Genomic DNA, 23868 nt, shown 5'->3' with positions numbered 1-23868 from the left:
TAGTGGAAGAAGTATAAATAAATTCAAACATAAGCAAAATGTGCGCATCAATTCCTGTAACTTTTCTATTTGGTCATAGAGTCTGGAATATGTCGACAGAGATGATTGACTGAATAAATCCTTGGAAAACCATGCCTTCTTTGTAGGCCAAAGTCAGTATATATGTGGTTGCTCAACCAACCAAGCTAAGTGTCTGTAGGTGTTGGCCTTCTACAGGTCAAGTTCCAAATGGTGGCGACCTCAAGTCTGTAACTCTGGATTGCTAGTAGTGTTGCCTGTATATTTATAGGTGACGTACGGACTGATCTAGCCCTTGTATTCTTTGAGTAGGACACGAGTTTTAGTCGTTTACATGCACGTCAAACCTTGATCGTCGATGATGTGGCGTTTTCATTGTATGGAGTACTTCTTTTATTTTAGGGAACCACGGAATCTGATATCAATCTGGACTCCCAAGAAGGATAGAATCGAGATCAACCTGGACTCCCATGAAGGGATAGAATCGAGATCAACCTGGACTCCCAGTAGGGTCACGAGAACTCCGGCAAACGATGATCATTTGCATACTTGATGTAGCTCCGCTCACCGACGACACGACACCAAGACCAATAAGTCCCCCAAGTGGACCAATGATGCGGGCTCGAGTTAAAGCGCTACATGATAAGGTGAACTCGCTCCTCACCACCCTTGATCTCGGTACCCCTTTGGATGGAATGCTACCTCATGCCGATATGCTTTGTGTCATTAGGTACAAGGTGCGTCAAGACCCCGGAGAGGAGGACACACCATGGTCAAGGGAAGGAGAGGAGCAGCGGGACTTGAAGATAGGCATGGAGCTGGACCCGACGTCACTCGAAGCGTGCGAAGGAAGAAAGGGAGCTAGCCGGCCCAGGACCCGACCGGCCCTACGACCGGACCACCCGGTCCCAGACCCGGTCACCGGGCGGCACGCTGGACTCCCCTCGGTTTCGACCAGGCGTCGCACCGGGGCCAAACAGACGGAAAGCTGCGACACTTCCGGTTGGCGCCCGGTCACCTGCCCGGTTTGGACCGGACCCTCCGGTCCCAGGTCCGGTCTGACCGGCCCCTGGACCGGATCCGTCGAGTTGACTCTACCAAAACTGCCTAAGTCGTCCACTTATGTACCTCTTCGACTTGTGGGCCATGTAGTCCTATATAAGTACCCAGGACGCCCCCTTCTACTCCTTAGACTTAATTTGAGATTAAACACTACTTTGAGCTTTGTCTCCCTAGGGTTAGATCCCCTTTGTAATCCAAGGCACTCTTGTTGTTGATTTGGATATTTGTGAGTGAGATTCTAGTGCAACCGAATCTCTCTCCCTCACCAATCTCCGTCTCCAACCCCAATCTCTCACCGGGAATTCTACCTTCGCGTCTCTTCCGGGTGATTCTATTGGCGTGGTCCATCGAGGCACGAGGGTAAGTATCGACTGTATCGGGTGGTGTGCGTGTGTTTTCCCCGTGATCTTCTCGTGTTCTTCACGTTCTTCGTGTTCCCCACCTTTTTCCCTTTGGATTTCGGGTCAATCGCGAGTTCGGGCCAAACCCTAGATCTCAGATCTCATCATATGGTATCAATAGCTTTTGGTTACCGCGATTTTGACCCTCCACCCACCCAATTTCGTTTCTAGAAAAGTTTTCCAAAAAATCCCCAAAAATAGCCCTAATTTGCCTTTGGACGGATCTGCGATATTGTTGTGTTTTGAGTGGTTTTGGTCCGTGGATTCGGTGTTGTTGTGCTTGATCTACTATTTCCCCAACTTTTAGCCCCCAATTCTATCGTTTCCCTTCGATTTGATCTTTTGGTTTTGGTTTGGGGAAGAACAAGAGAGAGAAACGCGACGATCCGGTTGGGCAGCCGGTTGACCGGCCCCCAGACCGGACCAGCCGGCCCAGCACCTGGCCGACCGGGCGCCAAACCGGACAGGCCGGCCCAGAAACCGGTCCAACCGGCCCCCAGACCGGGCGCCACTCCGCGCCCCCTCCGAGCTCGATTTTCGGCTAACACCACCACCGCCACCACCACCAATATCGCAGGTATAACTTGCAGTTTTCCCTTGTAGCCCTCTGTCTTTGGCGATCTATCCTATCGAGCATTGCTTATTTAGTGTTGCGAGACATTGCACGTGGCCCCGATTGTGAGGTGTGTGTGTAGTGTGGAGTAAAGCTTCTAAGCAAACACTCGTGTGACAAGGTAGCAAAAGCAAGGCTAACGCTAACATAGTGCGAGAAAAAGCCGCAAAAACACAAAAAGAGTGCAAGTCGCACCATACATACAAAAGAGTACAAGTGCCACCTTAGATACAAAAGAGTGCAAGTGCCACCGTATACAAAAGAGTCACAAGCTTTTAAGCAAAATAGAGAAGAGAAGAGAGGCCGCGTGTGAATCTTGTTGTCTCTCCGTTGCAACCAAAGCTTTGCCTCTCCTTGTGTTAGTGTGACACCGAGCACCCTTACATACACTTTTCCGCTCACTTTTGGTTGCACTAACCCCGCTTATCCCGTGTGTGCGTTCCACAACTTTTCCGTGTTTATAGTGATCGTCACTTTGACATTTGAATTTTTGGACCTCACCCACTTTTAACAACATACTTGGTTTCGGATTTCGTCTTTTGGCTTTCCACCATACTCACCTAACACCATATTGGCTAGCTTTTGCGTGTGGCTTTGCGTGTGTACCCGATACATTTGGTCTTGCTCTTGGCTTGGTTGATCGCCTCAATACTATCTCACCAAGGTAAGAGTGCGAGGTAGTTTCCTTCCACTAACATACACAACATAGTTCTTGTCTTTCCATCATGGATAGGAGCGGAGATGAACCAAGGGACGGAGAAGTCCTCCGCAACACCGAGAGATTGGCTACCCAACACAACCTATGGACGCAACGCCAAGAGTTCAAGGAGCAACTCACCTTATTCGAGACACGCATCGATGAGCAATACGACGAAGTGGCACACAACTTCTCCGTTGTGAACCAAGACTTGGCTCTACTTCGCGAAGCTACGGATAACTTGAATGGCCAAGTGGCGGCTAATGATGCGAACATGGAGCGGCGCATGGATAGCCTCGAGCGCGCCATCACCAACTTGGGTCGTCATCGCCGACACCGCTCTACTTCATCATCATCAAGCTCGTCACAAGATTACTACTCTCATGATCGCCATTCGTCCTCAAGCTCCACCTCAAGGCATGAAGACCATCATCGACCTCGTCGCCCACATGCTCGTCATGAAGACTCTCGCTCCAACTCTAGGCGAGGAGAATTTCATCGCCATGCTCGTCCACATGAACGTCCTCCACAAGAACAAGTCCTACACCAAGCTCGTCATCAAGTGGATCGCCATGCCCACCATGGGCGTGACGACCAACCCCAAGACCAAGGTCATCAAGATCAACTGATACGCGTACAGCACGCGTCCATTGGGAACCCCAAGAGGAAGGTGTGATGCGTACAGCGGCAAGTTTTCCCTCAGTAAGAAACCAAGGTTTATCGAACCAGTAGGAGCCAAAAAGCACGTTGAAGGTTGATGGCGGCGAGATGTAGTGCGGCGCAACACCAGGGATTCCGGCGCCAACGTGGAACCTGCACAACACAACCCAAGTACTTTGCCCCAACGAAACAGTGAGGTTGTCAATCTCACCGGCTTGCTGTAACAATGGATTAGATGTATAGTGTGGATGATGATTGTTTGCAGAGAACAGTAGAACAAGTATTGCAGTAGATTGTATTCGATTAAAAGAATGGACCGGGGTCCACAGTTCACTAGTGGTGTCTCTCCCATAAGATAAATAGCATGTTGGGTGAACAAATTATAGTTGGGCAATTGACAAATAGAGAGGGCATGACCATGCACATACATGATATGATGAGTATTGTGAGATTTAATTGGGCATTACGACAAAGTACATAGACCGCTATCCAGCATGCATCTATGCCTAAAAAGTCCACCTTCAGGTTATCATCCGAACCCCTTCCAGTATTAAGTTGCAAACAACAGACAATTGCATTATGTATGGTGCGTAATGTAATCAATAACTACATCCTCGGACATAGCATCAATGTTTTATCCCTAGTGGCAACAGCACATCCATAACCTTAGGGGTTTCTGTCACTCCCCCAGATTCACGGAGACATGAACCCACTATCGAGCATAAATACTCCCTCTTGGAGTTACAAGCATCAACTTGTCCAAAGCATCTACTAGTAACGGAGAGCATGCAAGATCATAAACAACACATAGATAGATTGATAATCAACATAACATAGTATTCACTATTCATCGGATCCCAACAAACACAACATATAGCATTACAGATAGATGATCTTGATCATGTTAGGCAGCTCACAAGATCCGACAATGAAGCATAATGAGGAGAAGACAACCATCTAGCTACTGCTATGGACCCATAGTCCAGGGGTGAACTACTCACTCATCACTCCGGAGGTGACCATGGCGGTGTAGAGTCCTCCGGGAGATGAATCCCCTCTCCGGCAGGGTGCCGGAGGCGATCTCCTGAATCCCCCGAGATGGGATTGGCGGCGGCGGCGTCTCTGGAAGGTTTTCCATATCGTGGCTCTCAGACCGGGGTTTCGCGACGAAGGCTATTTGTAGGCGGAAGGGCAGAGTCGGGAGAGTCACAAGGGGCCCACACGCTAGGGTGGCGCGGCCAGGGCTTGGGCCGCGCCGCCCTACTGTGGCGCCGCCTCGTGGCCCCACTTCGTTAGTCCTCCGGTCTTCTGGAAGCTTCGTGTGAAAATAGGCCCCTGGGTGTTGATTTCGTCCAATTCCGAGAATATTTCCTTACTAGGATTTCTGAAACCAAAAACAATGAGAAACAAAGAATGGCTCTTCGGCATCTCGTTAATAGGTTAGTGCCGGAAAATGCATAAATATGACATAAAGTATGCATAAAACATGTAGATATCATCAATAATGTGGCATGGAACATAAGAAATTATCGATACGTCGGAGACGTATCAGCATCCCCAAGCTTAGTTTCTGCTCGTCCAGGCGAGGTAAACGATAACAAAGATAATTTCTGGAGTGACATGCCATCATAACCTTGATCATACTATTGTAAGCATATGTAATGAATGCAGCGATCAAAACAATGTAAATGACATGAGTAAACAAATGAATCATATAGCAAAGACTTTTCATGAATAGTACTTCAAGACAAGCATCAATAAGTCTTGCATAAGAGTTAACTCATAAAGCAATAATTCAAAGTAAAGGTATTGAAGCAACACAAAGGAAGATGAAGTTTCAGTGGTTGCTTTCAACTTATAACATGTATATCTCATGGATATTGTCAATGTAAAGTAATATAACAAGTGCAATATGCAAGTATGTAGGAATCAATGCACAGTTCACACAAGTGTTTGCTTCTTGAGGTGGAGAGAGATAGGTGAACTGACTCAACAATAAAAGTAAAAGAAAGGCCCTTCGCATAGGGAAGCATTGCTTGCTATATTTGTGCTAGAGCTTTGGTTTTGAAAACAAGAAACAATTTTGTCAACGGTAGTAATAAAGCATATGTGTTATGTAAATTATATCTTGCAAGTCGCAAGCCTCATGCATAGTATACTAATAGTGCCCGCACCTTGTCCTAATTAGCTCGGATTACCGGGATTATCATCGCAATGCACATGTTTCAACCAAGTGTCACAAAGGGGTACCTCTATGCCGCATGTACAAAGGTCTAAGGAGAAAGCTCGCATTGGATTTCTCGCTTTTGATTATTCTCAACTTAGACATCCATACCGGAACAACATAGACAACAGATAATGGACTCCTCTTTAATGCATAAGCATGTAGCAACAATTAATGTTCTCATATGAGATTGAGGATATATGTCCAAAACTGAAACTTCCACCATGTTCATGGCTTTAGTTAGCGGCCCAATGTTCTTCTCTAACATTATGCATGCTCTAACCATTAAATAAGTGGTAAATCTCCCTTACTTCAGACAAGACGAACATGCATAGCAACTCACATGATATTCAACAAAGAGTAGTTGATGGCGTCCCCAGGAACATGGTTATCGCTCAACAAGCAACTTAATAAGAGATAAAGTGCATAAGTACATATTCAATACCACAATAGTTTTTAGGCTATTTGTCCCATGAGCTATATATTGTAAAGGTAGAGGATAGAAATTTTAAAGGTAGCACTCAAGCAATTTACTTTGGAATGGCGGAGAAATACCATGTAGTAGGTAGGTATGGTGGACACAAATGGCATAGTGGTTGGCTCAAGGATTTTGGATGCATGAGAAGTATTCCCTCTCGATACAAGGTTTAGGCTAGCAAGGTTATTTGAAACAAACACAAGGGTGAAGCGGTGCAGCAAAACTCACATAAAAGACATATTGTAAACATTATAAGACTCTACACCGTCTTCCTTGTTGTTCAAACTCAATACTAGAAATTATCTAGACTTTAGAGAGACCAATTATGCAAACCAAATTTTAGCAAGCTCTATGTATTTGTTCATTAATAGGTGCAAAGTATATGATGCAAGAGCTTAAACATGAGCACAACAATTGCCAAGTATCACATTATCCAAGACATTTTAGCAATTACTACATGTATCATTTTCCAATTCCAACCATATAACAATTTAGCAAAGAAGATTCTTTCGCCATGAATACTATGAGTAAAGCCTAAGGACATACTTGTCCATATGCAACAGCGGAGCGTGTATCTCTCCCACACAAAGAATGCTAGGATCCATTTTATTCAAACAAAACAAAAACAAAAACAAACCGACGCTCCAAGCAAAGTACATAAGATGTGATGGAATAAAAATATAGTTTCACTAGAGGAACCTGATAATGTTGTCGATGAAGAAGGGGATGCCTTGGGCATCCCCAAGCTTAGACGCTTGAGTCTTCTTGATATATGCAGGGATGAACCACCGGGGCATCCCCAAGCTTAGAGCTTTCACTCTCCTTGATCATATTGTATCATCTCCCTCTCTTGATCCTTGAAAACTTCCTCCACACCAAACTCAAAACAACTCATTAGAGAGTTAGTGCACAATCAAAATTTACATGTTCAGAGGTGACATAATCATTCTTAACACTTCTGGACATTGCACAAATCTACTGAAAGTCAATGGAATCAAAAAATCCATCAAGCATAGCAAAATAGGCAATGCGAAATAAAAGGCAGAATCTGTCAAAACAGAACAGTTCGTAAAGACGAATTTTATTGAGGCACCAGACTTGATCAAATGAAAATGCTCAAATTGAATGAAAGTTGCATACATATCTGAGGATCACTCACGTAAATTGGCATAATTTTCTGAGTTTCGTACAGAGAATTAGGCCCAGATTCGTGACAGCAAAGAAATCTGTTTCTGCGCAGTAATCCAAATCTAGTATGAACCTTACTATCAACGACTTTACTTGGCACAACAATGCACAAAACTAAGATAAGGAGAGGTTGCTACAGTAGTAACAACTTCCAAGACTCAAATATAAAATAAAATTACTGTAGTAAAAACATGGGTTGTCTCCCATAAGCGCTTTTCTTTAACGCCTTTCAGCTAGGCGCAGAAAGTGTATATCAAGTGTTATCGAAAGATGGAGCATCTACAGCGGGGTGTGGAGTTTTCTCAACCATCCATAGTATATTGGATACATAAGTTTCAGCGGCTCCCTTTTCATTAGTCTTGGGCTTGCTACTCTCATCAAACAAATTTTCAGGAACAAGCCAAGCATAGTTATTTTCTAGTGCCTCATGCATTGCTAGGAGCTTACATGGTATTGGTGCTTTAATCTCCCCACCATTATTAACATTATTAGTATACTTAATTCTATTCATATCCATCTTTTCAAGTGTTCTTTTAAAATCGGTGATCATGCCAAGCCTATCATGCTTACTAAAAACTTTTCTAGCTTCTTTAGCTATATCCGCAAATTCTCGCACTAAGACTTTTAGAACAAAATCTCTCTTCTCTCCCCTCTCCATATCAGAAAGTGTAAGAAACATGTGTTGTATCATGGGGTTGAGACTAATAAATCTAGCTTCCATCATGCGTACCAAACAAACAGAGGCATCTTCATAAGTAGGGACAGCTTTTGCAAGGGGTATATCTTTAAGATCTTCATGCATACTAACATGGGTGAAAAATTCTTCTATATTATCTCTTCCAATTATAGACCCTTGGCCTACCGGTACATCTTTAAGAACAAACTTAGGAGGAAACATGATGAAATAAGTAAAGTAAATGCATGTAACTAATTTTTTTTGTGTTTTTGATATAGAGTGCAAACAAGACAGTAAATAAAGTAAAACTAGCAACTAATTTTTTTGTATTTTTATATAATGCAGCAAAAAAAGTAGTAAATAAAATAAAGCAAGACAAAAACAAAGTAAAGAGATTGCGATGTCGAGACTCCCCTTGCAGCGTGTCTTGATCTCCCCGGCAACGGCGCCAGAAAATCTGGTTGATACGCGTACAGCACGCGTCCGTTGGGAACCCCAAGAGGAAGGTGTGATGCGTACAGCGGCAAGTTTTCCCTCAGTAAGAAACCAAGGTTTATCGAACCAGTAGGAGCCAAGAAGCACGTTGAAGGTTGATGGCGGCGAGATGTAGTGCGACGCAACACCAGGGATTCCGGCGCCAACGTGGAACCTGCACAACACAACCCAAGTACTTTGCCCCAACGAAACAGTGAGGTTATCAATCTCACCGGCTTGCTGTAACAAAGGATTAGATGTATAGTGTGGATGATGATTGTTTGCAGAGAACAGTTGAACAAGTATTGCAGTAGATTGTATTCGATTAAAAGAATGGACCGGAGTCCACAGTTCACTAGTGGTGTCTCTCCCATAAGATAAATAGCATGTTGGGTGAACAAATTACAGTTGGGCAATTGACAAATAGAGAGGGCATGACCATGCACATACATGATATGATGAGTATTGTGAGATTTAATTGGGCATTACGACAAAGTACATAGACCGCTATCCAGCATGCATCTATGCCTAAAAAGTACACCTTCAGGTTATCATCCGAACCCCTTCCAGTATTAAGTTGCAAACAACAGACAATTGCATTAAGTATGGTGCGTAATGTAATCAATAACTACATCCTCGGATATAGCATCAATGTTTTATCCCTAGTGGCAACAGCACATCCATAACCTTAGGGGTTTCTGTCACTCCCCCAGATTCACGGAGACATGAACCCACTATCGAGCATAAATACTCCCTCTTGGAGTTACAAGCATCAACTTGGCCAAAGCATCTACTAGTAACGGAGAGCATGCAAGATCATAAAAAACACATAGATAGATTGATAATCAACATAACATAGTATTCACTATTCATCGGATACCAACAAACACAACATATAGCATTACAGATAGATGATCTTGATCATGTTAGGCAGCTCACAAGATCCGACAATGAAGCATAATGAGGAGAAGACAACCATCTAGCTACTGCTATGGACCCATAGTCCAGGGGTGAACTACTCACTCATCACTCCGGAGGCGACCATGGCGGTGTAGAGTCCTCCGGGAGATGAATCCCCTCTCCGGCAGGGTGCCGGAGGCGATCTCCTGAATCCCCCGAGATGGGATTGGCGGCGGCGGCGTCTCTGGAAGGTTTTCCGTATTGTGGCTCTCGGTACTGGGGGTTTCGCGACGAAGGCTATTTGTAGGCGGAAGGGCAGAGTCGGGAGAGTCACGAGGGGCCCACACGCTAGGGTGGCGCAGCCAGGGCTTGGGCCGCGCCGCCCTACTGTGGCGCCGCCTCGTGGCCCCACTTCGTTAGTCCTCCGGTCTTCTGGAAGCTTCGTGTGAAAATAGGCCCCTGGGCGTTGATTTCGTCCAATTCCGAGAATATTTCCTTACTAGGATTTCTGAAACCAAAAACAGCAGAAAACAAAGAATCGGCTCTTCGGCATCTCGTTAATAGGTTAGTGCCGGAAAATGCATAAATATGACATAAAGTATGCATAAAACATGTAGATATCATCAATAATGTGGCATGGAACATAAGAAATTATCGATACGTCGGAGACGTATCATCAACCTCGGCGAGATCTCCGAAATCATCCTCGCCATGACCAACGTGGAAGAGGAGATCCACAACATGATCAAGATGAAAGGGCCAACAATGAGCATCGTCAACAACCTCGTCAAGATCTTCAACAACATCATCACCGTGAACCAAGTGAAGCTAGTGTCCAACTTCAACGCCAACCCAATGCTATGGTTGGCTGTGGAAGACCGCCTATACCACCTCAAGACGCAAGAGATGAAGGCATCCGTCCTCGCCAAAGAAATTTGGAGGATGAAGAGAACATGTTTGGAAGGATCAAGTTCAACATGCCCAAGTTCAAGGGTGAAGATGATGACGAGGCCTACCTCTCATGGGCACTCAAGGTTGACAAGATTTTCCGCATCCACAACTACTCCGGTGCCAAGAAAGTGGCCATGGCGTCTCTTGAGTTTGAGGATTATGCCAACACTTGGTGGGAGCAAGTTCTCACTCTAAGGGAAGAAAAGGGTGAACCTCCAATTGACACTTGGGAAGAGATGAAGGAAGAAATGCAAGCTCGCTTTGTCCCAACACACTACATGACCGACCTCTTCAACAAGCTCCAAAAGTTGAAGCAAGGCACCAAGACCGTTGAGGAGTTCTTCAAGGAGATGGAGTTAACTATGATGCGAGCCAACATCCAAGAATCCGAGAACCAAACTATTGCGAGATTCTTCAATGGCCTTAACTACCCCATCCAAGAATCCGAGTTCCAACCATATTCCAACATGGTTGAGTTGGTTCACCAAGCATCCAAGGCCGAGCGCCAAGTGAATGAGGACATCAAGTACTCCAAGTCCAAGTCATACTTCGCCTCCAAGCTCGCTACTTCAACTCCTACAACAAGTGTCAAGCCCGTCGTGTCCTCTACATCATCCAAGCAACCGACTATCCAAAGTCGCATGAAGCAAACGGTGTCCTCCACCGCCTCCTCAAAGGCATCTACGGGACCCTCTAATGTCACTTGTTTCAAGTGTGGCACCCAAGGCCACAAGTCTTTTGAGTGCAAGAATACCAAGGTCATGATCACCATGGAGAACGGTGACATAGAGACACTAAGTGAAGATGAATATGAAGCCCTTGTACAAGCCGCTGTTGCCAATGAAGAAGCTTATGATGAAGAAAGTGGAGAAGACCCTCTCTTATGTGTGCATGACCCAAGCCCTTCACTTGTGGTCACAAGGGTGCTAACAACTCAACCTCAAGCTATGGAAGACCAAAGGTGCAACATCTTCCAAACCCGTGCCGCTATTGGTGGCAAGTCGATCAAGGTCATCATCGATGGAGGAAGTTGCCATAACCTTGCAAGCACCAAATTGTGTGAGAAGCTCAACCTCACCCTCCGCAAGCATCCTCATCCTTACCATATCCAATGGTTGAGCGACAAGGGCAATGTCAAGATACAACATACCGTCACCGTCAACTTCAAGATTGGACCCTATGAAGACACTATTGAGTGTGACATCGTGCCCATGACGGTATGCCACATGTTGCTTGGCTGCCCATGGCAATTTGACAAGAAGGCTATACATGATGGACACTCCAATGCATACACCTTCAAGGTCATGGATAAGAAGTTCGAAATACGCCCGATGACTCCTAGCCAAATCATCGCGGACAATGCGAAGGCTTTAGCGAGGGCACAACATCACACCCACCATAGTGAGTTGAGAGGAGAGGGAGCGACCCACCACAAAGATAGTGAGCGCCACAAGCCATATATGAGTGAGATAAAGAGTGTCCTACTAGCCACCAAAAGTGAGTGGAGAGAAGTGCAAGAGAACCCATCCACCATATTGCACTATGTGCTCATTTGCAAGGGACCATCGTCGGTGACTAACGACTTAACCAACATTCCTTCGTCTTTGTTGTCTCTTTTGAAGGAGTTTCAAGATGTCTTCCCCGACGAGCTCCCTCATGGGCTTCCACCGCTTCGAGGCATAGAGCACCGCATCGACCTCATACCCGGAGCTCCGCTCCCAAACCGTGCCGCCTACCGCACCAACCCCGAAGACACAAAGGAGATTCAACGCCAAATACAAGATCTCCTCACTAAAGGGTACGTTCGCGAAAGCCTTAGTCCTTGTGCGGTTCCCATGATTCTTGTGCCTAAACCGGATGAGACGCAACGGATGTGTATGGATTGTCGCCCCATCAATGCCATTACCATTCGCTACCGCCATCCCATTCCGCGTTTAGATGACAAGCTTGATGAGTTAAGTGGTGCCACCATTTTCTCTAAAGTCGATTTGCCTAGTGGCTACCACCAAATCCGCATGGCAATTGCTGATGAATGGAAAACGGCATTCAAGACCAAGCTTGGTCTCTATGAATGGCTTGTTATGCCTTTTGGTATTTCCAATGCTCCATCAACTTTTATGCGTCTTATGAATCACATCTTGCGACCTCTCATTGGCAAGAGTGTGGTTGTCTATTTTGATGATATTCTAATTTATAGCAAAAATCTCGAGGACCATGTGCAACATGTGAGAGAAGTCTTATGCATCTTGCGTCATGAGAAGCTTTATGCAAACCTCCCCCAAGTGCACATTTGCTCAAAACAAATTGGTTTTCCTTGGATTTGTGGTTTCCGCCAATGGAATTGAAGTTGATTCTTCGAAAGTTGAGGCCATCCACAATTGGCCTACTCCTACAAACGTTGGTCAAGTCCGAAGTTTCTATGGACTTGCTGGTTTCTACTGCCACTTTGTGAAAGATTTTAGCACCATTGCTTGCCCTTTGAATGAGCTTACCAAAAAGAATGTTCCGTTTGTGTGGGGCAAGGCCCAACAAAATGCTTTTGATGATTTGAAGAAACGTCTTACCGAAGCTCCCCTTCTCGTCCTTCCAAACTTTGCAAAAACTTTTGAGATTGAGTGTGATGCGAGTGGACTTGGTATTGGTGGCGTTCTTATGCAAGATGGAAAACCCGTGGCATATTATAGTGAGAAGTTGGATGGCGCACGCCTCAACTATCCTATTTATGACAAGGAGCTCTATGCTTTGGTTCGTGTTCTTGAAATTCGGCAACACTATCTTTGGCCAAAAGAGTTTATCATTCATTCCGACCATGAGTCTTTGAAGTACTTGAAAAGCCAACACAATTTGAACAAACGACATACAAAATGGGTTGAGTTCATTGAGTCCTTCCCGTATGTAATCAAATACAAGAAGGGCAAGGACAATGTAGTGGCGGATGCTCTTACCCGCAAAAACACCCTTTTGCTTACTCGCTTGGATTTTCATGTCTTGGGACTTGAAGAGATCAAAGAACTCTATCCTTCTGATTCTTTCTTTGCACCAATATTTGAGAAGTGTTCCGTTGATAGAGAATTTGATGATTTCTACTTGCATGATGGCTACTTGTTTAAAGCTAACAAGATTTGCATACCCGAGTCTTCTCTTCGAAAGTTGCTTTTGCAAGAGTCACATGGAGGTGGCCTCATGGGACACTTTGGACGTGACAAGACACTCTCGATGCTATCCACGCATTACTATTGGCCAAAGATGAAGCGGGACGTGGAGCGCCTATGCAACCGTTGCACCACATGCCTTCAAGCTAAGTCCACCACCAACCCTTATGGTCTTTACACACCATTACCTATTCCACATGCACCATGGTCCGATATAAGCATGGATTTTGTACTAGGGTTGCCTCGCACCAAACATGGTCATGATTCGATCTTTGTGGTAGTGGATAGGTTCTCTAAGATGGCACATTTCATACCTTGCCATAAGACCGATGATGCTTCACACATTCCTTCATTGTTTTTCAGGGAAATTGTTCGCCTACACAGAATACCGGCAAGCATTGTGTCGGATCGAGACGTCAAGTTCATGAGCTATCTATGGAATTCGCTCATGGCAAAGTTTGGAGTGAAGCTCTTGTTCTCATCATCATCCCACCCGCAAACGGACGGACAAACGGAAGTGTTCAATAGAAGCCTCTCCACTCTTCTACGCATACTCGTGAAGAAAAACTTGAAGTCATGGGAAGAGTGCCTTCCGCACGCGGAGTTCGCCTACAATCGAGCCACGCACAAAACAACATCACGGAGTCCCTTCATGATCGTCTACGGCTTCGACCCTCCCACGGCACTCGACATCCTACCACTCCCCCTTCATGAGAGGACAAACATGGACTTCGACAAGCGCACCACCGCCATGAAGAAACTACATGAAGAAACAAGAGCGACAATACAAGAACATGTGCTTCGTCAAGCTGCCCGCCTCAACACCAAGAAGAAGGAAAGAATATTTGAAGAAGGTGACCTCGTTTGGATCCACCTCTAGAAGGAAAGATTCCCTCATGAACGCAACTCAAAGCTCAAGCCAAGAGGAGATGGCCCCTTCAAGGTCCTCAAACGCATCAACAACAACGCCTACGTCATCGACATCCAGACCTCCAAGTACTTGGTGAACAACACGTTCAACGTCTCGGACTTATCGCCCTATCATGGACATGAGGAGGAGCACGAGTCGAGGACGACTCTTTCCCAAGGGGGGGAGATGATGTAGTCCCGCTCACCGACGACACTACACCAAGACCAACAAGTCCCCCAAGTGGACCAATGACGCGGGCTCGAGTTAAAGCGCTACATGATAAGGTGAACTCGCTCCTCACCACCCTTGATCTCGGTACCCCTTTGGATGGAATGCTACCTAATGCCGATATGCTTTGTGTCATTAGGTACAAGGTGCGTCAAGACCCCGGAGAGGAGGACACACCATGGTCAAGGGAAGGAGAGGAGCAGCAGGACTTGAAGATGGGCATGGAGCTGGACCGACGTCACTCAAAGCGCGCGAAGGAAGAAAGGTAGCTAGCCGGCGCAGGACCCGGTCGACCGGCCCCACGACCGGACCACCCGGTCCTAGACCCGGTCAACCGGGCGGCACGCCGGACTCCCCTCGGTTTCGACCGAGCGTCGCACCGGGGCCAAACGGGCGGAAAGCTGCGACACTTCCGGTTGGCGCCCGGTCACCGGCCCGGTTTGGACCGGACCCTCCGGTCCCAGGTCCGGTCTGACCGGCCCCTGGATCGGATCCGTCGAGTTGACTCTACCAAAACTGCCTAAGTCGTCCACTTATGTACCTCGTCGACTTGTGGGCCATGTAGACCTATATAAGTACCCAGGACGCCCCCTTCTACTCCTTAGACCTAATTTGAGCTTAAACACTACTTTGAGCTTTGTCTCCCTAGGGTTAGATCCCCTTTGTAATCCAAGACACTCTTCTTGTTGATTTGGATATTTGTGAGTGAGATTCTAGTGCAACCCACTCTCTCTCCCTCACCAATCTACGTCTCCAACCCCAATCACTCGCCGGGAATTCTACCTTCGCATCTCTTCCGGGTGATTCTATTGGCGTGGTCCATCGAGCCACGAGGGTAAGTATCGACTGTATCGGGTGGTGTGCGTGTGTTCTCCCCGTGATTTTCTCGTGTTCTTCGCGTTCTTCGTGTTCCCCACCTTTTCCCCTTTGGATTTCGGGTCAATCGCGAGATCGGGCCAAACCCTAGATCTCAGATCTCATCAATACTTTTTTGAGCTGACGGACGGACATGATTTTTGAACGGACGGACATGATTTGACGATGTACAAAACCAAACGGAACGACAGAAACATTTTGGCTTTCATTATTACGTATAGGTATAGATATAGATAGGACATTTTCCCATGTGTTGCACCGGTAATTGCTACAACCTATAAATAAATAAATGTGTATTATTTAGAAGGATGATATTGGAAGGTCATGGTCGACTGTGATATGGTTAGTGGCAAACTCTAGCTTTGTCCCACCTCCTCCCGCATCCCTTGCGTTCTAAAATTATGTATAAAATTATGTATGAACTCAAGCCTTTACCTCCTATCGTCTCCTTCCCTTATATTTCTCTACCAATGAATCGTTGACTAAGTTAAAAATTTCCAAATCCATAATACGTCAAATCCACATCATCGTGAAGGATCTCGTTGAACTAAGATTTTTATAAATTTGTTTGTACAAACCTAGAAAAATTTTCATTGCTTTAACATTTGTTCAAGTAGGACAATGCATGTTGAGAATGATCTAATTGTCGTGTAATTTATAATTATATTTCTATATATGAACATAAAATTCACAGTGATGTAATAATCCATTCATTCGGTATAAAAAGAATCATAATCTTCATTACTCCCTGTGATCCAAATTAGTTGACGCATATTCACTAAATCTAGATAAATTTTAGGCAGCATCTCAGCAAAATCTGCACCAATTTTTTTGAATCCTATGGAGTACTAGTACAAATGCCCGTGTGTTGCCACGGGTCCTCAAATTTATTTTCTCGGTGCACATATATAATTCACAACTCACTATGAAAATTCAAGGATATCATAATATAATACAATATGATAATACTGAAGGCAATAACAAGATAGCATTGTTGTGCATCTGCGTGATTCCAAGTTCTAGGTATTCCCGTTACTCTTCTGCGGTAAGTCGCACACCTGTGTTCTGGGTCGTCATAACTGTCAACTCAACAATCTCTCCTTTTCGATGTATTATTGTCTCAGAAAACATGGGTGTTGCAAATACATGTATAGAAATACTTCTTCTCTAATTAATTAGTCCAAACAACACTTACGGTTGAAGAAAATAGTAATCACTACGAATGCTTACATGGTAATGAATCACCTTATGGTTGAAGGATAGTACCTGTAGGATCTGAAGCAAACTATACATATCTAGGATCTTCAATCTTGCAAGCACGCATAAAGGTTGTACATGTAGCTTTGTTTTCAAGGAACTGTCCAAGTCATAGTCCTGATTACAAACATTTTGGTTCATACCAATCTTCACCTCACTCCATTATCTTTGGTATAGATAATTTGCAAATATATCAGTATCGAACTGCGATGAGATAAAGGAAGACTAAATATTGTTGTTCCGATGATGTTGCGTGTTTGAAAATAGTAAACCTAAAAATAACATGTGGTAGCAAAGTACAAGTCACAAAAATATTAAACCTGGTTGTTCTAAAATATTGAACATGGTTGTTCTACCCATCTTCAAACTGCAGGTTTCACACAAGCCATGGCAAGAAAAGGCAATGTCACAAAATGAAACTTAAGGTCAAACAGCATCATTCTTTTGTATGAGTCACCCCGAGAACTGATTCACCCACATCAAGTTTCGACACGTTATCAGACCAGCATTTTCTTCCGTAGAATTCACTCCAAGAGCCAATTTTGCAACATCTAGCTCGGGATCTCCAGCATTCCACTACGAAACATCCACAATGTGCATGATCATTCGTTCCATAGTGTGGCACCAATGGGAAGCTCGATAACTACACCATCGACAACCTCTGCACCAACAACCACATCTCCCTGATTACCACCATTCGTTACAGAACCATCCGAGGGATCAACAAAATCACCAGACGTGCATCCATTATTGTTATCCAGCATGCTATCGGAGCTTAGGAAACTCCCATGGACCTGAGCCCTCGGCGCACCTATCGCCCATGTCGACAAACATAGCCGGCATCCTCATCCTCCAATCAGCTTCCCGTTCCCACATCAAACACGTCGACTGCGGTGGCCGCAGTGAAGCCCTCACCCATGCCGAAGTAGTCGCTATCACGGACGTGAATCCACTCTCCTCCACCGTCGACACGGGCGCCTGGTGATGCGAAAGAAACCGTTGGAGATCTCCTCAATGGAGCAGCACAAGGTTTCCTAAGAGCGGCATGCACTCCGTCATGGAGAATCAGCCCGATTTTGCCTCTTAAAGTGTTATGTTTCAGTAAACTACAGAAAGTAATGAGAAAAAGTTATTTCAAAACCATCATATCACAGGAGAGAAGAAAATCAGACACACTCACACACACGATTGCTTGTCTAATTTTGGCTCTTTAATTTACAGAAAAAAAACTAATCAAACAATTACCTGAACGAGAGTCCTTTTCAATCCCACGGTAGCAGAAAGAACAAATGAAAGATTGCATGTTCAATTCTCCTCTTTGCAAAGATACAAGTCAATACAAATGCCAGAACTGGTGCACCATTATGTCCTGCGCTAAATATTAAAAAAATCAGGTCATTTCTAGAAAAACAATGGCTGAGGTCAATTTCAAAATCAGAGATGCATAGTACCTTTAGATGGTCAAATTGGAGTGAAGTATTTTAGGGGGTACTTTCTTCACTCCCCTCTCCAATCAATCTCCTCTCTAAGATATGAGATGATGCGCGAAACAAAACTTGGAGAATTCCAATTGTGTATAACTCCCCTGAGCTACTGCTTTGATATCAGCTAACTTCTCAATATGCAACATAGCCTCCTTTGTGATAGGCGGACTAAGAGTGGATCCTTGGGAAAAGCTTTGTGTCTGCATAAATTTTAGGGATTCCTATTTCCGTGCCCTCGGGTCCTTAGTTATACTCAGTTTTCCTCAGCTCCTTCGTTTTTCCTCAGTTTTCCCCAATCCCTTGTCTGAAACCTGCAGAAGGAGCTCGGACGGGGGATTCCCGTTTAGTTGACGTTGGTTGGTGCTAGCAAGTGGGGCCGCTGTTGGTGCCCCGCAGTGGACACGTCTCCACTTATCCAGATCATCGTGGGACCCACAACTTGTCCATGTTAGCGCGTCAGAGCCATAGCTTACCCAGGTGACCGTTGCAAAATGGGAGCCCGAGCCAGCCCCGCGCCCGTGCCCGTGCCATTGCTTCCTCTTTCTTTCCCCGCGCCCCATTGTTCTTCTTCTCCACCAGCGGCAGCCCTTCTCCGGCAGGCGGGTGATGTCTAGTTTCTCTTCGACCTCCCGTTCTTCATGGCCGCAGTATGGACCTGTGCCTTTGACAAGATGCCCTGACTGCCCACGCCAGGAGCCTCTGAAGCGGTCAATCTGTAAGACGGACAATAACGGCAACCGTGGACGTGAGTTCCTTGCATGCGAGAGCTTGCCATATAGAGAGGGGATAAGGTTAGATCTTGCTCCAATTTCTCTGTTTTCTCTCGATTCCCTCGAATTTGGGATTTAGGGTTCACGTTGTTGTTTCCAGATCTTGAAGAAATGCAGGCATTTCGAGCGGATCGATGTGTACGTTCAGAGGCTTCAATTGCAGGAATCAATTGGCGCTATTGGGGAGCGCAATTTGGGAAGGGGGGACTTGGTGTAGAGAATGCGGCGGAGAGAGGAGCCGTTCCGATTATGCCTAATGCTCCCAATGCAGGACTGGTGGAAGTGAAGGGAGAACTGAAGAAAATGAACAAGCAGTTAAGGCAGCTGATCGAGTTGAAGAAGCAAGCTAATCTGATGGCTGGTTGTTTTTTAGTTGTATAATTGCGATCAGATTCTTATAATTCCTCACCAGGCGCTAGAAGTTGTTACAAGGGATACCTTGTTACAAATCCATTATTCAGTTACATGTACTTGTAGTTGTTTTCAAAGTTAGTGTGTGCATTCACCGAATACCAACTATATTCCCTAAAAGAAAAGGAATGCTAAAGAAAGTTGATAATTGTTAGAGGGGTGATAAATAATCCATTCACCGAAATCCCCCAAATATGCCAAATATGTATGTCTCATGTTTATACCAAAATTACCAAAACTATATTCCCAACTATATTCCCTAAAATAAAAGAAAAGCTAAAGATAGTTGATAATTGTTAGAGGGGTGACAAATAATGCGTTCACCGAAATCCGCAAATATGTATGCCTCATGTTTATACCAAAATTATACCACTTTTGGGCTATTTCAAAATACCAATACTATATCCCAAACTATATTCCCTAAAAGAAAAGGAAAGCTAAAGATAGTTAATAATTGTTAGAGGGGTGAAAAATAATGCATTCACCGAAATCCGCAAATATGTATGCCTCATGTTTACACCAAAATTATACCACTTATGGGCCGTTTCAAAATACCAGTACTATTTCCCAAACTATATTCCCTAAAATAAAAGGAAAGCTAAAGATAGTTGATAATTGTTAGAGGGGTGACAAATAATGCATTCACCGAAATCCGCAAATATGTATGCCTCATGTTTATACCAAAATTATACCACTTTTGGGCCGTTTCAAAATACCAATACTATATCCCAAACTATATTCCCTAAAAGAAAAGGAAAGCTAAAGATAGTTGATAATTGTTAGAGGGGCGACAAATAATGCATTCACCGAAATCCGCAAATATGTATGCCTCATGTTTATACCAAACTATATTAAGTGGCAAACTCGTTATTTCACATAAATAGAAGGGTGGCACTCTCCACCGACAGAGAGAGAGAGGGGTGGGCACGAAGAGAGAGAGAGAGAGAGAGAGAGAGAGGTTGCCACGAAGAGACGGAGAAGGGTATACTGCCCGTTAGATCAGTGGATCAACGGTTCGTGGAGTCGATCCGTGTGACGACGGCTCAACCAATCAGGATAAGTTTGGGCTTCTGAGAGCATTTGTGACAGTACTTGAGGGCAAAACTGAGTAGTACTAAGAATCCAAGGACACATAAATAGTAAATAGACTAAGGGATGCAAACAAAAGAATTGCAAAATAAAAAATGTGTGTTTTGTACAATATAATTCATATTGGGCTACATCAAATTATTTGCAATTCAAATATACATGAGTGTGACAATTATGGCATCATTTAGACAAACTATGTTTTTGGAAAGATGTTTTGCAAAGGGGTTTGAGTGGAAAACCATGCATCTTCATAGCTACACTAGTGATTCTGAGAAGTGGCAATTTGTGGTAAAACTTGATTTATATATGTTTGTTAAGGTTTTCTAGGTGGCAGGTTGCGTAGGAAGACTCAATGAGTAGGTGCCACTATGTTTTTATTTTTTTGGAATTTTTTACGCATGAAATGACTCAGTTAGCTATGTTAATCTCATTTGTTGACTCTCTGTTGACCAGCTACTTGAGGGTAAATCTGAGTATATTGCACTTGTCGGTATAAGTCCTCGAGGGAAAAACTAAGTACAGATAAAATTTCTGTATAAGGCCCGAGGTTATAACTGAGTACACCAAACGGCCCAGGACTAGACTCGTGTCGCGGTGCACGCTGCAGCCGTGCATAGCGGACGCGTGTTGTAGTTCACGCCACCTTCGTCTTTATAGAGCCCCTCTTTCTCTCCGTCGACGCACGTTCTCACTGCAAGCGCCTCTCCTGTCCCATCATCTTCTCCACAACCGAAGAAAAAACCCCGAAGAAAACTGATACGTCCAAAACGTATCTACTTTCCCGAACACTTTTGCTATTGTTTGCCTCTAATTTGTGTATTTTGGATACAACTAACACGGACTAACGCTGTTTTCAGCGGAATTGCTCTGGTGTCTCGTTTTTGTGCAGAAATTCAACTTTCAGGAAAATCCCCGGAATTTATGTCGAAGGTCTTATTTTTCCAGAAGATTTACGGAGCGAGAAGGGCAAGCCTGGTGGAGGCCCGAGGCCCCCACACACTAGGCTGGCGCGGCCCAGGAGGGGGCGCGCCGCCCTACTGTGTGGCCGCCTCGGCGAGCCTCTGACGCCCTCCTCTGGTCTATTTAAGGGTTTCGATCTAAAAACGCGAGACGGGAAGTCGAAGTCGCCAGAAACCATCCAGAACGCCGCCACCATCGCGAAACTCCGTCTCGTGACCAGAAACTCCGTTCTGGCACTCCGCCGGGACGGGGAATTGGATGAGATCATCGCCATCATCACCACCGACGCCTCTCCATCGACCAGCAATGTTTCCCCCATCCATGTGTGAGTAATTCCCCCGCTGTAGGCTGAAGGGGATGGTAGGGATTGGATGAGATTGGTCATGTAATAGCATAAGATTGTTAGGGCATAGTGCCTAGTGTCCGTAATTGGTACTTTGATGATATTGTTGCAACTTGTTATGCTTAATGCTTGTCACTAGGGCCCGAGTGCCATGATCTCAGATCTGAACATGTTATTGTTTCATGACGATATGCATTGTTTTATGATCTTACCTGCAAGTTGTATACACATGTCGCTGTCCGGAACCCGAGGCCCCAAAGTGACAGAAATTGGGACAACCGGAGGGGAAGGCGGTGATGTGAGGATCACATGTGTTCACGGAGTGTTAATGCTTTGCTACGGTACTCTATTAAAAGGAGTACCTTAATTTCCAGTAGATTCCCTAGAGGCCCGGCTGCCACCGGCTGGTAGGACAAAAGATGTTGTGCAAGTTTCTCATTTCGAGCACGTACGACTAAATATGGAACACATGCCTATGGATTGTTTAGTACTTGGACACCGTTTTATTATTATCTGCAAATGCCCTGCTTTGATTGTTGCATGAGTTTCTCTCATCCATGCAACGCTCGTCATCCATCCCCGTGCCTACAGTATTTTAATCCTGCTGTTTACTATAATCACTACTGCTGTCTTTATTTCACTGCTGCTGTTATTTCACTACTGCTACTTCTATAAAACTGTTACTACTGATAAACTCTTGCGAGCAAGTCTGTTTCCAAATGCAGCTGAATTGACAACTCTGCTGTTAAGGCTTTCAAGTATTCTTTGTCTCCCCTTGTGTCGAATCAATAAATTGGGTTTTACTTCCCGCGAAGACTGTTGCGATCCCCTATACTTGTGGGTCATCAAGACTATTTTCTGGCGCCGTTGCCGGGGAGCATAGCTCTATTTGGAAGTTCACTTGGATTGATATTGTTCACTGCAAATTCTCCATCATGGGTAAATCTCGCGATCCTAAAGTCGCCATATTACCATCCACTACAAGAAAAGGTACAACTCTGAGTACCTCTGCTTCTCTTGATTCACCATCTGTGATAAGTCAACTTGTTTCACCACCACAAGCTTCACTTGCTGGTACTTCTGCTGAATCTGAAAACTCTTATAATATTGATGATGCTTCTGCTGTGCTTGATGATAGTGGTTCATTGGGATCTTTTCTAGATGCTACAATTGCTAGGTCTAGACAAATTGAAAATGCTGAAACTCCTAATGAAAATACTGCTACACCTGTTAATTCACCTGAGCTTGAATACTCTAGTGATGATCCTGATGAAGATTATGTGGAACTTGATGATGATTTTATTGATAGATGCAATGCTACTGCTGATGCAAGAAAAATTAAAAAGTTCCTTGCACAACATACTGTTAGATATAAAATGTCTCCTGATCCTAAATTTGCCACATCTCCTATAAACATTAAGGATAAGGATTATGATTTTTCTCTTGATTTATCTCATATAGCTATTGTTGAGAAAACACCCTTTTGTGGTACTGAAAAAGAAAGTGTTGTAGAACACATGAATGAGCTTTCTACTTTAAGTAGCTTGTTTTCTGATGATGTCAAGATGCGTACTTATTTTGTTGCTAAAAATTTTCCTTTCTCATTAAAGGATGATGCTAAAACTTGGTATAATAATTTGCCTCCTGCTTCTATTGATAGTCCAAGTTGTTTGCTTGATGTTTTCTTTCGGAAATACTTTCCTGCTAGTGCTCAACATATTGTTTGCAGAAAATTTATAGCTTTGACCAGGAAGATGGAGAGAAATTGCCTGAAGCATGGGCAAGATTTTGTTCTATTATCAGAGCTCGACCTGGACATGATTTAGAAAAGCATGATTTACTTGATATATTTTATAGTGGAGTAATCATCGAGTCTAGGGCATATTTGGATAGTTGTGCTGGTTGTGTTTTCAAGAAAAGAACTCCAGACGAAGCTGAAGAATTATTGGCTAAAATAGGCCGGAATCATGATGATTGGACTACACCTGAACCAACCCCGACGCTGATATTGAAGAAGAGGGGTTTAATTAAATTAAATGATGAAGA

General features: G+C 44.4%; 1 long non-coding RNA gene across 1 annotated transcript; it reads right to left on the bottom strand.

The window, feature by feature from the left end:
• Positions 1 to 17023: 17023 nt before the first annotated feature.
• LOC127348844 (uncharacterized) lies at positions 17024 to 18442 on the bottom strand. Its single transcript, XR_007879977.1, has 3 exons — positions 18217 to 18442; positions 18011 to 18134; positions 17024 to 17871 (listed from the first exon to the last, which is right to left on the bottom strand). It is a non-coding gene; the product is annotated as an uncharacterized lncRNA (long non-coding RNA).
• Positions 18443 to 23868: the final 5426 nt, after the last annotated feature.

The sequence above is a fragment of the Lolium perenne genome, chromosome 4 (genome assembly GCF_019359855.2).
Source record: "Lolium perenne isolate Kyuss_39 chromosome 4, Kyuss_2.0, whole genome shotgun sequence".
Lineage (NCBI taxonomy): Eukaryota > Viridiplantae > Streptophyta > Magnoliopsida > Poales > Poaceae > Lolium > Lolium perenne.
This window is presented reverse-complemented; position numbering and strand designations above follow the sequence as displayed.